Source organism: Bufo bufo, chromosome 1 (genome assembly GCF_905171765.1).
Source record: "Bufo bufo chromosome 1, aBufBuf1.1, whole genome shotgun sequence".
Lineage (NCBI taxonomy): Eukaryota > Metazoa > Chordata > Amphibia > Anura > Bufonidae > Bufo > Bufo bufo.
The window spans coordinates 485,201,229-485,219,287 of NC_053389.1; the positions used below are offsets into that span (position 1 = coordinate 485,201,229).

An 18,059-nucleotide genomic window follows, 5' to 3' on the forward strand; every position below is an offset into this window, starting at 1 on the left:
TGTTGAATGAATCAAAGTATCCAAAGTGGACTTCAATCTGAATTTTAGGAAAAAATTTGATTTCCCTTGAAGTCAAATTTCCTCGCTTCATAGTAACAAATCAATGGTTATCAATGGTTATCAAATGGAGGTAAAAACTGTAAAAATGTATACCTCATCCATTTGCACATAAAGATGCCACCACGGCCATCTTTATTAAAGATACTTCGCAAAATAACATGCGTGGGGAAGTATGACATCAAGTCACTGCGTGAGATTTTGCGCAGCGTCTTCAATCAAGATGGCTGCGGTGGCCTCTATGTGATCAAATGGAAACAGCAGTGAACGCAGCATCTGAGGGGTTCAATAACAGGGGGCAGCGCCATCACTATTCCCCGTCATTGCACCCGCTACATACAAAGAAATGCGCTTTGTGACAAAGTAATTTGTCACCAAGTGATTTGTGAAATTTGGCAAAGCAGGGAGATCGAATTTTAATAACTTTGCTTATCTCTAATGATTATCTGTTTATAGAAGCCATCCTCTTTTCCACTTCAGCTTGTTTTTTAGTTGAATCCGTTCTGCCTTCTATCCATGAAATGTTCAACTTGCTAATAGCTGCAACACAACCCAAAGCATAATTGAACCACCCCATTGTCTATTGATTGGAGGTGTTCTTTTCATTAAATCCTGTGTCCTTTTTTCTCCAAACATACTTTTGCTCATTGTAGCCAAACGTTCTACAGTATTTTAACCTCCTTGCTGCACAGGAATTGTTCCCGAAATGCACTAGCCTTGTTTACATGTTCTTTTGCGAACCTCTGTCTCTAAATTTTGTGGCGAGAACGCAGGAGAGTTTTTCTTCTGATGACTCTTTCATGAAGACCATATTTGTCAAGGTGCCACTGAACAGTAGAAAAATGCACCACACCTCCAGAGTCTGCTAAATTTTCCTGATAAAGACCTTCTCTTGACCTCCACTGTTTCTGTTAACTGCCATTTCATAATTACATTTCGAACTGAGGAAATGGCAACCTGAAAACATTTTGCTATCTTCTTATAGCCTTCTACTGCTTTGTGGGCCTCAAACATTTTCATTTTCAGAGTGTTAGGCAACTGCAGTTTTTTTGGCAAAGGTTAGAGGAGCGTAAGTATTTATAAAGCTTTGAAATTTGCATCACTTGGCCTTTCCTAACAATAATTATGCACAAGTCTTAACCCTAACAGGCTATTAAAGGGCTGAGACCACGGTCAATGTTATCTGAGCACTCAATTCTCCTTGAGTTCCCATACTACTTTCCTTTTTCCACTCTAAAATTATACAAAACCAAAATAATGTACTGATATTGCTTAAAATGTTGAAAAGTGTGTTTCATCTTGACTATTTTGGAGATCATTTTATCTTCAACTTGCTTCACTGTTCACAGTAACCGTAATTTTCATTAGTTTGACCTCAATTCACTCCTCCCTAGTTCTCTTTAACAAGTAACAAACATGAGCAGAAACAGAAAAATTACATACGTTCCCGTGCTTATTAGTAAAACTCACAATGTAAGAGCTCTGCCAAATATACTGCACCGTAATTAAAGTTGTTCTGCACAATTCAGTTTCAAGGTACGTAAAGAATTAAACACTCAGTCCATTGTTAATATACAGTTGCAAGAAAAAGTATGTGAACCCTTTGGAATGATATGGATTTCTGCACAAATTGGCCATAAAATGTGATCTGATCTTCATCTAAGTCACAGCAATAGACAATCACAGTCTTCTTAAACTAATAACACTCAAAGAATTAAATGTTACCATGTTTTTATTGAACACACCATGTAAACATTCACAGTGCAGGTGGAAAAAGTATGTGATCCCTTGGATTTGATAACTTGTTGAACCTCCTTTGGCAGCAATAACTTCAACCAAACAATTCCTGTAGTTGCAGATCAGACGTGCACAACGGTCAGGAGTAATTCTTGACCATTCCTCTTTACAGAACTATTTGATTTCAGCAATATTCTTGGAATGTCTGGTGTGAATCGCTTTCTTGAGGTCATGCCACAGCATCTCAGTCGGGTTGAGGTCAGGACTCTGACTGGGCCACTCTAGAACGCATATTTTCTTCTGTTTAAGCCATTCTGTTGTTGATTTACTTCTATGCTTTGGGTCGTTGTCCTGTTGCAACACCCATCTTCTGTTGAGCTTCAGCTGGTGGACAGATGGCCTTAAGTTCTCCTGCAAAATGTCTTGATAAACTTGGGAATTCATTTTTCCTTCGATGATAGCAATCCCTCCAGGCCCTGACGCAGCAAAGCAGCCCCAAACCATGATGCCCCACCACCATACTTCACAGTTGGGATGAGGTTTTGATGTTGGTGTGCTGTACCTCTTTTTCTCCACACATAGTGTTGTGTGTTTCTTCCAAACAACTCAACTTTGGTTTCATCTGTCCACAGAATATTTTGCCAGTACTGCTGTGGAACATTCAGGTGCTCTTGTGCAAACTGTAAACGTGCAGCAATCATTTTTTTTGGACAGCAGTGGCTTCTTCTGTGGTATCCTCCCATGAAATCTATTCTTGTTTAGTGTTTTACGCATCGTAGATTCGCTAACAGGGATATTAGCATATGCCAGAGACTTTTGTAAGTCTTTAGCTGACACTCTAGGATTCTTCTTCACCTCATTGAGCAGTCTGCGCTGTGCTCTTGCAGTCATCTTTACAGGACGGCCACTCCTAGGGAGAGTAGCAGCAATGTTGAACTTTCTCCATTTATAGACAATTTGTCTTACTGTGGACTGATGAACAGCAAGGCTTTTGGAGATACTTTTATAACCCTTTCCAGCTTTATGCATGTCAACAATTCTTAATCCAATTAGCTCTTGGAGATGTAATTAGTCTAGGGGTTCACATACTTTTTCCACCTGCACTGTGAATGTTTATATGGTGTGTTCAATAAAAACATGTTAACATTTAATTCTTTGTGTGTTATTAGTTTAAGAAGACTGTGATTGTCTATTGCTGTGACTTAGATGAAGATCAGATCACATTTTATGACCAATTTGTGCAGAAATCCATATAATTCCAAAGGGTTCACATACTTTCATTCTTGCAACTGTATCTGTATTGGTGACATTTCTTTTTTTTTAAACTATATTTCATAATTCTGGATGATGCACATAGCCATAACTATTTATGGATTTATATAGCTAGCAGCTACACCTAGAGACTTAGCTTAAAGGGAATGTGTAATCAGAAAATTACCTATAGTTTAAATCAATTTATGTTAAACATATTTTTTTAAATGGTGTTATTTTTCATTTTCCATTCCATTATAAGCCTAATATTAAGCTTAATCACTATTCTATGGAAATCACTTTCATCAGTCATCTTATTATCATCAAAGGCAGGAATAAAATAGAGGATAAAACATCTTTATAGATATCAAGAGATCAGGCATTTACAATAGGTGAAGGACATACTGTAGCTTATTCATTCCTCCTTCCTGTATGACAATCTTTGCACAGATCACAAAGCATGTCTAGAAAAATCTCTTGTAGAAGTCAATAATCATTTTAACTGTAGCCTTTTACAGTCTGTCTATGACCCATATAGCTGAAAGCTCTCATCCATATCTATAGGCTGTGTGATCTGTTTAGACAATACAATCTGCTGCCCAGAAACAATAATTGATGTGCCTGCATGAACGACATAATCACCCCATGAATGAGATGAAGATTCTCAGGAATGACAGAAATGTTCATTCCTGATAATCTGCCTAATTATCGGACAGTGTAAATCCACCTAAACACTTAAAATAATCAATGGGAACCGTGTAGAATAAGGGGAACTGAGACAAATGGGGGACATGTGATGTCCAAGGAGTTACACAGACTCTACTGTAAAGGAGCAAAATTGTAGAAAATTATTAGGGAAAACTGGTTAGGAAGTTACTTCAGCCTACATTTAGAAAACATAGGTAGAGATGGCCTTGTGGTTCGCCCAGCGGTCATTTTGCGGCAAACTTTGCTCGTTCTCGATTTGCCGAATATGCAAACACATGGTGATATTTACAAGCGCCATATTTTTTTTGCATAGTGCTGAACTTTGATCCATGACACATCCATCAGGTGGGACAGGACAGCCAATTGAGATGTGTCAGCACATGGACACACCCCCTACCCTATGAATAAACCCAATCTCACCGCCATTTTACCTTCAGTCTTTTGCTAGTGTAGGGAGAGGTTGCTGTGTGGAGCAAGGACAGACTGTTAGAGAGTATAGAGACACCAAACGCTAGCTAATAGGGCCACAAAAGTCATTTTAAGGACTGGTATAGGTGTGCTATCGATAGGTGTGACTTACTGAGGGGTGTGATATACTTATGATATACTTTTTAACATAGAAAGTATATTATGGTACATTTGTATTGTGCAGCAGTTGTGTGCGGTTCTGCTGATATACCTCAGCTATAAAGAGGGACAAACGCTATTGGAACAAATAATTTAAACTGGTGTGATATAACATTTGCCCCCCAAAAAGACTGATTGAGGCAGGGGTGTGATATACCTAGAATATACTTTGCGTATAGTGCATTTGTAATTTGCACGAGTTGTGTGCTGTTCTGCTGAGATACCGTTGCTATACAGAGGGATAAACACTATTGGAAGAAATAATTTCAACTGGTGTCATATAATATTTGCCCCCCAAAAAAACTGATTGAGGCAGGGGTGTGATATACCTAGAATATACTTTCCGTATAGTGCAGTTATAATTTGCAGGAATTGTGTGTGGTTCTGCTAAGATACCACAGCTATACAGAGGGACAAACGCTATTGGAATAAATAATTTCAACTGGTGTCATATACCAGTTGCCCCCCAAAAAAAACTGATTGAGGCAGGGGTGTGATATACCTAGAATATAATTTCCATATAGTACATTTCTAATTTGCAGGAGTTGTGTGCGGTTCTGCTGAGATACCGCAGCTATACAGAGGGACAAACGCTATTGGAACAAATAATTTCAACTGGTGTGATATACCAGTTGCCCCCCCAAAAAACTGATTGAGGCAGGGGTGTGATATACCTATAATATAATTTCCATATAGTACATTTGTAATTTGCTAAAGTTGTGTGCAGTTCTGTTGCGATAGGTGAGACATACTGAGGGGTGTGATATACTTACTAACATAGAAAGTATATTATAGTGCATTTGTATTGTGCAGCAGTTGTGTGTGGTTCTGCTGAGATACCGCAGCTATAAAGAGTGACAAACGCTATTGGAACAAATAATTTCAACGGACAAATGCTATTGGAACAAATAATTTCAACTGGTGTAATATACCAGTTTCCCCTGAAAAAACTGATTAAGGAGTTTGATATACGTGCTTCCAGCAAATAATCATTAAGCGGTTCTATATACCTGATTCCACAAATACTGCTCTTCTATAGGGACTTTGTCACAGGGTCATTTTGAAAATGACAGGCAGAGGAAGAGACCGGCAATTCTGCAGGCGTGGTAGGGGTCGGGCAGGTGTACCAGGCCAGAGCCTAAGTGGGAAGTTGGAGAAGGTGCATGTGATTACGTCAAAGGATGCACCAAAGTTGGTTGAGTGGCTCACTCAGCCTTCCGCTTCTGCACCCTCCTCATCCTCTGTATCTGCACCCTCCTTACTCTCTGCTGTGTGCACACCAAAAAGACACCACCACCACCACCATAGTTAGAATTATTTTCCCTTCAATTCCCAGACCTTAAGGATGTGCAGCCATCGGATGAGGAAGAGGATGTAGCAACGGCTGCCACGGTCTGACGATAGTACCCAGATTAGCCCAAGGTGGGTGGTCCCCGCTGTACCTGCCTACTCCGAGATCTCTAATGTCAATCGTGGTGAAGGTGACGATGATGACGTGTCAGTGGACGTCACATGGGTGCCCACAAAAGAGGAAGAGGAGGGGAGTTCAGAGGGAGAGACAGAGCAGAAGATAGGGAGGAGAAGCAGGCAGAACTCGCAATGCACAGGAGGCAAAAAGCAGACTGCAAATGTATCTGGAGCGAGCAATCCAGCATGCACGGTCACATCTTGCGCTTCCAGGACGCCGACACATGGCTCCACAGTGTGGGCTTTTTTTAACTTGTCAGTTGCTGATAATAGTGCTGCCATCTGCAGCCTGTGCTGTCAACGCATAAGTCGCGGTAAGCCTAACACTCACCTAGGGATGATCGCCTTAAGAAGGCACCTGGCCTCCCATCACCGAGTCCAGTGGGAGCAACGCCTTTAGAACCCACAAAGCCACACTCCTGGTGCTCCACATCCTGCCTCTTCTCTTTCTCCTCTCTTCCACCTTCCACCGTGGCGTCGTGATATTCATCTGGCACAAGGCAGGCTTCTGTGGCCCAAATGTTCGAGCGTAAAAAAATGATGGTGCCGGATAATCCTCTTGCCCAACGGCTGACCGCCGGCTTGTCGGAACTGCCAGCCTGCCAACTACTGCCATATAAATTGGTGAACTCTGAGGCCTTTAGAAAATTTGTGGCGATTAGCACACTGCAATGGAAGGTCCCCGGAAGAAAAAAATTCTCCCAGAAGGGCATCCCGGAGCTAAATTGCCATGTTCAGCGGCAAGTGAATGTATCTCTGGCCCACAGTGTCGGTGCCAAGATACATCTGACCACAGACACTTGGTCTAGCAAACACGGGCAGGGAAGGAACATAACTTACTGCCCACTGGGTGAACCTTCTGATGGCCGTCAAGCATGTAACCCGTGGCACCCGTGTGGATTTGGTGTTACCGCCACAGATTGCATGCAGGCCTGCCTCTTCTTCTCCTCCTGCTACTCCATCCTCCATCTCCTCCTCAACTGACTCCTCCTTTTCCACTGCTTCCGCCTCTTCCGCTGCACATCCCCAGCTCCCCAGAACCTATTCTACGTGCCAGGTGAGACGTTGCCATGCTGTGCTGCAGCTGTTGTACCTGGAAGCCAACAGCCACACCGGTCCTGCACTCCCTTCAGCTTTGCGGTCACAGGCCGATCAGTGGCTAACCCCGCTCAATTTGACAGTTGGTAATGTGGTGTGCGACAATGGTGCCAATCTGCTGAGCGTGCTAAAACAGGGCAAAATGACACACGTGCCGTGCATGGCACACGTCCTGAACTTAGTCTTGCAGCGATTCATTGCCAAATAGCCCAGGGTCCAGGACTTTTTGCGGCAGGCCAGGAAAATCTCTGGCCATTTTAGAAGATCTTACACGGACATGGCTCGCCTTGCTGATGTTCAGCGGCGTCACCACTTGCCCGTCAGATGTCTGATTTGTGACAGCCCGACAGCCTGGAACTCTACCTTGTATATGCTTGATAGGCTTCTCCAGCAGAAACGTGCCATTAACAACTACCTGTACGAACTCTGCGGCAGGACATGTTCGGGGGAGCTTGTTTTTTTTTTCACCGCGACATCAGTGACATTGTATCTTACGCCTTCTTTCTGGAGCGTGCATTGCGTCGTGTCATTGATCAAGCCGTCGAGGAGCAGGAGCATGAAGATGAGGAGTCTAAAGAGGAGTCAGAGTAGGATGGTGCCTGGGGGGAGGAGGAGCAAGAAGATCAGGCTTTAAACTTTTTGGGGATTCCTGGTGTTGTCCGTGGATGGGGGGAGGAGACCAAGGATTACATTCTCCTGGGCGATGAGCAGGAGTTTGACTGCTCCACCACTTTCAATTTAGTGCAAATGGGGGCCTTCATGCTCCAGTGTTTGAAGAGGGACCCCCATATAAAAAGCATAAAGGGAAAGGACCAGTACTGGGTGGCAACGTACTTAGACCCCCGGTACAAACACAAAATGGCAGACATGTTACCAGCATCACTAAGGGCTGTAAGAATACAGCATTTGCAGGCATTGCTGTGAGAGATGCTGCATTCTGCTGTTGCGGGCGCTGGCAGAGGAATTTCCACCCACAGAGAAACAGTTGCGAGTACCAATCCTACAGCGCATGCAAGAAGAGAGCGATTTGAGGATGTTTTGGTCACTTCTTATATGAGATCATTCTTGCAGCCAACCCATCGACAGCCGCCCTCCGGATTCAGCCTCAGGGAACGCCTAGACCCACAGGTGTCCGACTTCATCGGGTGAATGGCTGATGTGGACGCTCTGAGAACCGAGGAACCCCTGGACTTCTGGGTTTGCAGGCTCGACCTGTGGCCAGAGCTGGCACAATTTGCCATGGAACTCTTGGCTTGCCCCTCGTCGAGTGTCCTGTCCGAAAGGACGTTCAGCGCAGCAGGGGGGATCGTGACCGATAAGCGCACTCGCCTAGTTCACGACAGTGTGGACTAACTCACATTTCTAATAATGAATGAAGCATGGATCTCGGAGGAATTCAACACCTGTGACGACCACACTTAATTGAACTTCCTCATGACAGTATACAAATATCCGCCACCACCCAGAACAAATAATCGTCCCTGTCTTATGTAAATACAGCAGCATAAAAGGCCTTTTCTGTCCAGTAAATGCCTAATGTTTGGGACCTCAGAGGAATTGAACACCTGTGACGACCACGTGTTATCGAATTTCAACTATTATCATTTGGTTTTTTTTCAAGAGGGGGATTTCATTAGCCATGTTTTTAATCCAATTTTATATTTTTTGTTCTTTTAAACATGTATTTGACATCTATTTGTACTGCCCTGCAGTAAAATTGATATCTAATGACCGTCTAATATACCTCCAGCCACATAATCACTTGATTATTTATATACGGTGAATGCATAATTTTTGGGGCCTGTAGTCCTCTGGCCTGCAGTAAAATTAATATCCATTGACCGTCTAATATACCTCCAGCCACATAATCACTTGATCTTTTATGTACGGTGAATGCATAATTTTTGGGGCCTGTAATCTGGCAAACAGTAAAATTGTTATATGCTGACCGCCTAATTTACCTCCAGCCACATTATCAATTGTGGTCTTCTGTACGGTGAATTAATATTTTTTGGGGCCTGTAGTCCATTGACCTGCTTTAAAATTAATATCCATGGACCATCTAATATACCTCCAGCCACATAATCACTTGATCATTTATGTACGTTGAATGCATAATTTTTGGGGCCTGTAATCTAACTGGCCAACAGTAAAATTGTTATACGGTGACCGCCTAATGTAGCTCCAGCCACATTATCAATTGTTCTTTTCTGTCCGGTGAATGCCTTATGTTTGGGGCCTTTACTACACTGGCCTGCATTAAAATTAAAATTGAATGACCTTCTAATATACCTTTAGCCACATAATTACTTGCTCTTTTCTGTCCGGTGAGTGCTTAATGTTTGGGACCTCAGAGGAATTCAACATCTGTTGACGACGACCACGTGTTATCGAAATTCACCTATTATGATTTTTTTTTTTTTTTTTAAGAGGGGGGATTTCGTTAGCCATGTTTTTAATCCAATTTTATATTTTTTGTTCTTTTAAACATATGTATTTGACATCTATTTGCACTGGCCTGCAGTAAAATTGATATCCGTCTAATATACCTCCAGCCACATAATCACTTGATGTTTACTGTCAGGTTAATGCGTAATTTTTGGGGCTTGTACTCCAATGGCCAAAAATAATATTTTTCTAGGCTCCAGCAGGCCACATTTTTGACAGTTTTCCTTTAAGACGCATAAAAATGACCCCTGATTAAAATACATATTTTTTGTGCAAATTTTTGCCATTGATCGCCCTCTGGTATGTCAGTGTCCATGTTGTGGGATGATTTGTGCACTTCTTGTAAGTATTTGGTGGCTGCAATAATGACCTGAAGGTTTTGCAGGTTTGCTGTCATTAAAGTGAATGGGTCCCACCGATGTTCGTCCATCACTATTGGTGTTGGACCCAATCAGATATTCATGCCATATCTTGAGGAAGGCCATTAATATAAAGGTGTCGACAAACCTTTTAAGATTAATATCACTAGAATATGCCATCAACATGTAATCAGTTACAACTGCTATAACCCCAACTAAATCCTAGATAAAGAGTCCACTGCCTCATTTATCATTTACATTATCACATTTTAGTCATGGAGTGCATAAAAGGGAACATTATTCCAATGATATCAGGACGCTAACATCACATCAATTTCACTTATTGAACTTGTATTACAATCACGCTTTTTTTCAACTGAACTAGAACCTTCCTAAGGTAATACAGAGGAAGGGACTAGGCCATTTTTATACATGCTCAATAAATGAGATCATCCTGAGATCATATTTGGGATAGCAGTGTTGGCATAAAGTTCCCTATTATGCTCTCTATGAATACTTCATTTTTGGACCTCTTTTCTGGTAGAACCACCAGGCTGTACTACAGTACCTTCAAATTGCTTCGGAAACCCCATAGCAGTGAATGGAACACAAGGTATGCATGCTTAGTTGGCTCTCTTTCACTTAGGGGGCACAATTATAGAGATAGGAGCAGATCCCAGAGGCAGGACCTACAGATATGCTATCAATGATCCAGATGGGAATACCCCTGTGAGAAATATGTGGAGATATGGTTTAATTACTGCCATCTGCTCTAGGAGTGGGCAGGGGAAATCAGGGTCCACAGGTGGTCCTGCTTCAAAGCACGGGCACATGTTTACATTTCACACCCCACTCATCCACACTGGCAGCTCAGCTTCTCTGGCAGGATGAATGCCAGTGGGGGGGGGGGGGGGGGGGCTGATCTTGTCAACAGTACATAAGAACTACCTAGATATCATGGAACCGGGAGTTTATAAGAAATTATTAACTAACCATACATCACATAAAGAAACCATTAACATCTATGCAACACTGGGATCGAGACGGACATTCTCCTATTCTTCATTTGCGGGTAGGATGCAAGGAAGGGGAGATACGAAGAAGTCCTAGTCAACCTATGACCTTTAGGTGAGGAGCTATGATCCATAATGGATTTTTGGATGTGTAGCTGCCAGCCAAAAGGCGGGAGGAGTGGTATCCTCCAAGGGAAAGTGAGTGGCGTGACCCACTAAGGTTTAAATGCCTGTGTAGGGCAGAGGACATCGTCTTGCTCTGAAGGGGGATACATTGTGTAATGTGTTTGGAGGGACCGTGGAAAACATGCTTATGTCACTGCCCCTGTGTGACTACGAGCATTCATCATCATAACCAAACTTTTTATCTGTTAACTCTGTACCATTATCTACATTTGCACATCAGATTTTTGTATATATCTGTATGTATATAGTGTCTTGTCTAGTGTGCCCTTAAGGCAATTATATATTATTTAATCTTGCGCTGTTCTGTATTTTGATCACGAATCCCCATGTCTGTGTTTTGACATAACTTTATAAGGTACCTGGTTTGGTTTCTGACCCGATTTAATCCTGTTAACCGGGCTTATATCTAACACAGAACTGGTGGCAGTCTACTGGGCTGGCAGGGCTCTGTTTCACTGGGTCGATGAAAGGACCCTCTCCTTTGTCAGGGTTGTAAGTGAGTGTTATGCCACGCCGAAAGTAGCGTGGACCATCCTCTCCCTGTGCCCATGCCTTATGCCTCCCTGTGCCCATGCAGACAGGAGATGTCTGTGTAAACTGTGCCAAGCTGACCTTGCATACTGCCAGGGACGGCGTAATGTCATGTCTTGCAAACCAATGAAGAATCTGTACACCAGAGGGTTGTCTGGCATGGAGACACTTTTTGAAAAGTCGCACATTATAAATGAGACATAATTATCTTCTTATCTATAATCCTGACCAATTTTTCACTCCACTTCTAAAAGTGGCAAAGCTCATCAAATTTCACAAAATGTGACCAAATATTACAAAAATACACATTATATATAGCCCACCACATCGTTTACAATATTTTTTTTTGCAGTTTTTCTAAATGTCCTGCTATGTGTTCACAGCTAGTTTGATAATCCTGTTAAATGTCATTCTAGTTTGATACCATCTTTTATAAATAACACTCCAAATGTGATTTAATATATGGCATATGAACAATATGACAATGAGTAGTGGCCAGTGTTTTAAAAAATGTAGACATAAATAAAATATGTAGTGACATTTAGAAAGAGAAAGAAATTACATAGTCAGGTTTTAAATATTAATACATTTGAAGGCATCTGCCTTCAACTTCTTCTGTTTAATAGCTCTTAGGAATAAATTCATTGATTGTCATAGCAAAGTCATTTTCTCCTTATTCAATTATCTGTATGTTTATTATTATTAATACTATTATTATTTATTTAAACTAATTCATGTTGCACAATATATGTAAAATGAATGTTCTAGTTCTAAAACCAAGATAATATGAGTTTAGTATTTTAACCTGACTGTCCAGTTTTGAGCTCAAAATGGAATAGGGGATTATTATCCATTTATTTTTCCGTAGATCTTTCTGCTTGACAGCTTTTTATCTCGGCTCCATTACAGCAGAGATATGGGAGGATGTTTTGGGTAGTTTGAAACAGATCTCCTATCTGATTATTAGCTCAGTCTGTTACCTCCTCACCCCCCCCCCCCCCCCCACTCCCATAGCTGTGCCTCATCAGATTGGCTGTTGCGTATACACACAAGTCTATCATAGGCTCACCAAGAAGTCAGTGCATGGAAAGTTGGTTTCTACCACAGCAAGGGCAAAATAAGTATAAAGTGTGGGCTAGTAAACCACCAGTAAAGGGGAACATAGGAGCAATGTGACATAATGCATCATAGGCACGGGTAGATTGAAAATCTTGTATGGTCTTGAGCATCCTCCCTGAACACGGATTCTAATATGCAGAAACAGCTAGTGGCAATTAATCCGCTGATAAAAAAGCCTCTAATGTTAGTGAAGCTGTGAAATAAGGAGGATGACTGGCGGGCAATCTACTGCAATGTTGCAGTGCTTGGAGGCACTAAATGATGAAGTAACAGCAACAGCGCATACACGTACTTAAACGATGCAGTGCTAGAGCAGCATCACAGTCTGGCTGGAAGCAAGAGGGCATAAAACATTAGGCTTAATCTAATTATTGTTGAATATTTCTTGTAGATCTGCAGGACAAATAAGCAATAGTTGTCTATTAACATAGAAGAGACCCCTGCACTGGCCATTATTTAAAAAGCTGCAGTATATGCTTTGAAGGCTATGGATACCTTTGTGCATAAAAAAATCAATAACCCCATATCTTACTGTAATGAAGCACATAATAAAATTGCACTTGTTTGTTTACTGGTATCAGCTTTGCTTCATATGCACTCAGAAATGCTCTTCTATCATTTTTACTCACTGTTGTCATCTCCTGTGAGGCTCTGTGGGCACATACACCAGCACAAGCTCCACTCCCCCTTCCTTGTCTGAGATAACAAAGCCCCGCCCCCACATAGCACAGCTATTAGCAACTTACATATAGGCTGCTGGAACTTGCAAGTAACTTGGTAGTAAGATTTCATTCTAATCCAGAACATGGTAAGTCTTATAGTATGCTGCAACCTATAATCAGCAGATCTATTGATCACTTTCCCTTCTGTAGAAAGTCCATTATTTGTAGACACAATAGACATTTCTGCTGATAGCGTTAGGGCAGCAATCTACACTCAGAACCGTGGTGTTATAAGCAGGATATAGATCTCCTTACTAACAACTCTCACTACATGCACTCTCCTCTGAATACAGTATTTGTGTGCAGTCCGCACAGTGAGCTGTCACTTTTCCCACACAGATAAGTACAGTGTGACCATTTAGTGAGTGAGTAAGACACAATGCTATGTACAGCAGACTACATTGGTTCAGTTTCTACCAGAGGTCACAATAACGCCTGTAGAAGTGTCGTAGACACCTGTTCAGGCCATTTTACTCCCTGGAAAAAGGCTTATGCATATTTTTCCGCATGGTCTTTTTCTAGTCAGGAGCGCTCTATCAGCAGCCTGGCAGGTCCAGCATACAGGAAGCCCCACCCCTCACAGACATCTCCAGACTAAGCAGCACATTATATATAGGATCTGTGGTGATGTCATAGTCATGTAATCAGCCATGTGTGTCGGAGGAGTAAAGGGAACTCCTGAAACCCCATGTAGGACTGTGCTGGGTATCAAGGTTCCTTAGTAGAGCATATATACCATGTAAAGCAGGGCTATGTAAGCATGTTGTGCAGTTTTCTATGTGGCAGAACTGTGTGTGCAGTGAGCAGCATGTGGCAGAGCTGTGTATGCAGTCAGCACCATGTGGCAGAGCTGTGTATGCCATGAGTACCATGTGGCACAGCTGTGTATGCCGTGAGCACCATGTGTTAGAGCTGTGTATGCAGTCAGCACCATGTGGCAGAGCTGTGTATACAGTCAGCACCATGTCACAGAGCTGTGTATGCTATGAGTACCATGTGTCACAGCTGTGTATGCCGTGAGCACCATGTGTTAGAGCTATGTATGCAGTCAGCACCATGTGGCATTGCTGTGTTTGCAATGGGCACCATGTGGCAGATCTATGTATACAGTCAGCACCATGTGGCAGAGCTGTGTATGTAGTCATAACCATGTGGCAGTGCTGTGTTTGCAATTGGAACCATGTGGCAGAGCTGTATATGAAATCAGCACCATCTAGCAGAGCTGTGTATGAAGTCATCACCATGTGGCAGAGCTGTGTTTGCGCAGTGGCCACCATATGGCAGTGCTGTGTTTGCAATGGGCACCATGTGGCAGAGCTGTGCATGCAGTCAGCACCATGTGGCAAAGCTATGTTTGCATGTTTGCAGTCAGCACCATGTGGCAGAGCTGCTCATCACACACCAGTCCTGCCCTGTATCTACAATTCATTGATCACAACAACCCTCCTGCCGTAAATCCTCCGCTGCTCACTCATCCTGTCTCTGGGCAACGGGGGGTCGGGCAGCATACCTAAAAAAGCGGGCACATACCTGATAAAGTAAGTGGCAATAGAGGCAATGGGATTATGGAGAATGGACAAGGGGTGGTCCCGTCGTTTTATAGCTCTATATGTGACATACATGTGTAGCCAGAGCGCTGTCATTAGCATACACAGCACTGGCAATCGTGTTAGCACCTGCCAGGGATGTGTTTTACAGCCCCCTAATAGACATGACAGGACTGATAATGAAAGTGCAGATGCCTGGGATGTGTATTAGGAGCTGTAAAACACATCGCAGACTGGAGCTGTCATTAGTATACACAGGGAGACAGTGCGCGCTCCTGTGTGGAGTAAGGAGGAGTTACAGAAAATCTGTCAGATGACGGATTTTCTGTAAATTCACTGAGAGCAGCCTGCTGTGCATACTAAGCACAGCAGGCTGTAGAACAAAAACAAAAAAGATAGTTGTTGCATCCAACATTTGTTTGCCATTGCAAAAAGGTGGTGATATATATATACACTGCTCAAAAAATAAAGGGAACACAAAAATAACACATCCTAGATCTGAATTAATTAAATATTCTTCTGAAATACTTTGTTCTTTACATAGTTGAATGTGCTGACAACAAAATCACGCAAAAATTAAAATATGGAAATCAAATTTTTCAACCCATGGAGGTCTTGATTTGGAGTCACACTCAAAATTAAAGGGGAAAAACACACTACAGGCTGATCCAACTTTGATGTAATGTCCTTAAAACAAGTCAAAATGAGGCTCAGTAGTGTGTGTGGCCTCCACGTGCCTGTATGACCTCCCTACAACGCCTGTGCATGCTCCTGATGAGGTGGCGGATGGTCTCCTGAGGGATCTCCTCCCAGACCTGGGCTAAAGCATCTGCCAACTCCTAGACAGTCTGTGGTGGTGGATAGAGCGAGACATGATGTCCCAGATGTGCTCAATTGGATTCAGGTCTGGGGAACGGGCGGGCCAGCCCATAGCATCAATGCCTTCGTCTTGCAGGAACTGCTGACACACTTCAGCCATATGAGGTCTAGCATTGTCTTGCATTAGGAGGAACCCAGGGCCAACCGCACCAGCATATGGTCTCACAAGGGGTCTGAGGATCTCATCTCGGTACCTAATGGCAGTCAGGCTACCTCTGGCGAGCACATGGAGGGCAATGCCACCCCACACCATTACTGACCCAATGCCAAACCGGTCATGCTGGAGGATGTTGCAGGCAGCAGAACGTTCTCCACGGCGTCTCAAGACTCTGTCACGTCTGTCACATGTGCTCAGTGTGAACCTGCTTTTATCTGTGAAGAGCACAGGGCGCCAGTGGCGAATTTGAGTTCTCTGGCAAATACCAAACGTCCTGCACGGTGTTGGGCTGTAAGCACAACCCCCACCTGTTGACGTTGGGCCCTCATATCACCCTCATGGAGTCTGTTTCTGACCGTTTGAGCAGACACATGCACATTTGTGGCCTGCTGGAGGTCATTTTGCAGGGCTCTGGCAGTGCTCCTCCTGTTCCTCCTTGCACAAAGGCAGAGGTAGCGGTCCTGCTGCTGGGTTGTTGCTCTCCTACGGCCTCCTCCACGTCTCATGATGTACTGGCCTGTCTCCTGGTAGCGCCTCCATGCTCTGGACACTACGCTGACAGACACAGCAAACCTTCTTGCCACAGCTCGCATTGATGTGCCATCCTGGATAAGCTGCACTACCTGAGCCACTTGTGTGGGTTGTAGACTCCGTCTCATGCTACCACTAGAGTGAAAGCACCGCCAGCATTCAAAAGTGACCAAAATATCAGCCAGGAAGCATAGGAACTGAGAAGTGGTCTGTGGTCACCACCTGCAGAACCACTCCTTTATTGGGGGTGTCTTGCTAATTGTCTATAATTTCCACCTGTTGTCTATCCCATTTGCACAACAGCATGTGAAATTGATTGTCACTCAGTGTTGCTTCCTAAGTGGACAGTTTGATTTCACAAAAGTGTGATTGACTTGGAGTTACATTGTGTTGTTTAAGTGTTCCCTTTATTTTTTTGAGCAGTGTATATATATATACACTCCACAGTGAGATTGTGGTGCACGTATATGCTGTAGAAAAATATATACAATCAGGTCCATAAATATTGGGACATCAACACAATTCTAACATTTTGGCTTTATACACCACCACAATGGATTAAAAATGAAACAAAGAAGATGTGCTTTAACTGCAGACTGTCAGCTTTAATTTGAGGGTATTTACATCCAAATCAGGTGAACGGTGTAGGAATTACAACAGTTTGCGTATGTGCCTCCCACTTGTTAAGGGACCTAAAGTAATGAAACAATTGGCTTCTCAGCTGGTTCCATGGCCAGGTGTGTGTTATTCCCTCATTATCCCAATTACAATGAGCAGATAAAAGTTCCAGAGTTCATTTCAAGTGTGCTATTTGCATTTGGTATCTGTTGCTGTCAACTGTGAAGATGAGATCCAAAGAGCTGTCACTATCAGTGAAGCAAGCCATCATAAGGCTGAAAAAACAAAACAAACCCATCAGAGAGATAGCAAAAACATTAGGCGTGGCCAAAACAACTGTTTGGAACATTCTTAAAAAGAAGGAATGCATCGGTGAGCTCAGCAACACCAAAAGACCCGGAAGACCACGGAAAACAACTGACCGAAGAATTATTTGGTGAAGAAAACACCCTTCACAACAGTTGGCCAGATCAAGAACTGTCACGATGGTGTTGCAGAAAACTGGAAGTTATAAATAAACATCTGACTGACTTGATCCCAAACTAAGGAACATATGGGTGAGCCCTATAAAACCCCTAGAGCTCTCCCTGACTGCTCTGCCCATGCAAAGATCTTTATGATAGATAATTGCATGCCCTCGTACCTAGACTGTGCGACACCTGAAAACCCTATAATAGTGAGGGGACACGATCACCTGCTCCCTGCACTTAATACGGAGTGAGTCAGCGTCACCTAGAATCAAGCCAGCACGGAAACACAAATAAAGGAAAAGACTTATCTGAGGAACCAGCAGTTGTAGCCTCTAGCAGTGAACACAATCCAGGAAGTAGTATAAACCGCAAAGTGAGGCAGTATGGGAGGGAATATAAAGGGAGGCAATCAGTGTAAATAGATGACAGCTGGGAGAAGGAAAAGAGATGACAAAGTGAAACCAAAACAAAGAACATCATGCAAGAGGTTCAGAAGAATGTCTGCCAGAGCTTCTCAGAGAGCTGGCGGTGACA

General features: G+C 43.0%; 1 protein-coding gene across 1 annotated transcript in view; it reads left to right on the plus strand.

The window, feature by feature from the left end:
- The window catches only part of TRHDE (thyrotropin releasing hormone degrading enzyme), a 1,599,235-nt gene that overhangs the window by 588,803 nt on the left and 992,373 nt on the right, over nucleotides 1–18,059 (plus strand). The window lies entirely within an intron of this gene.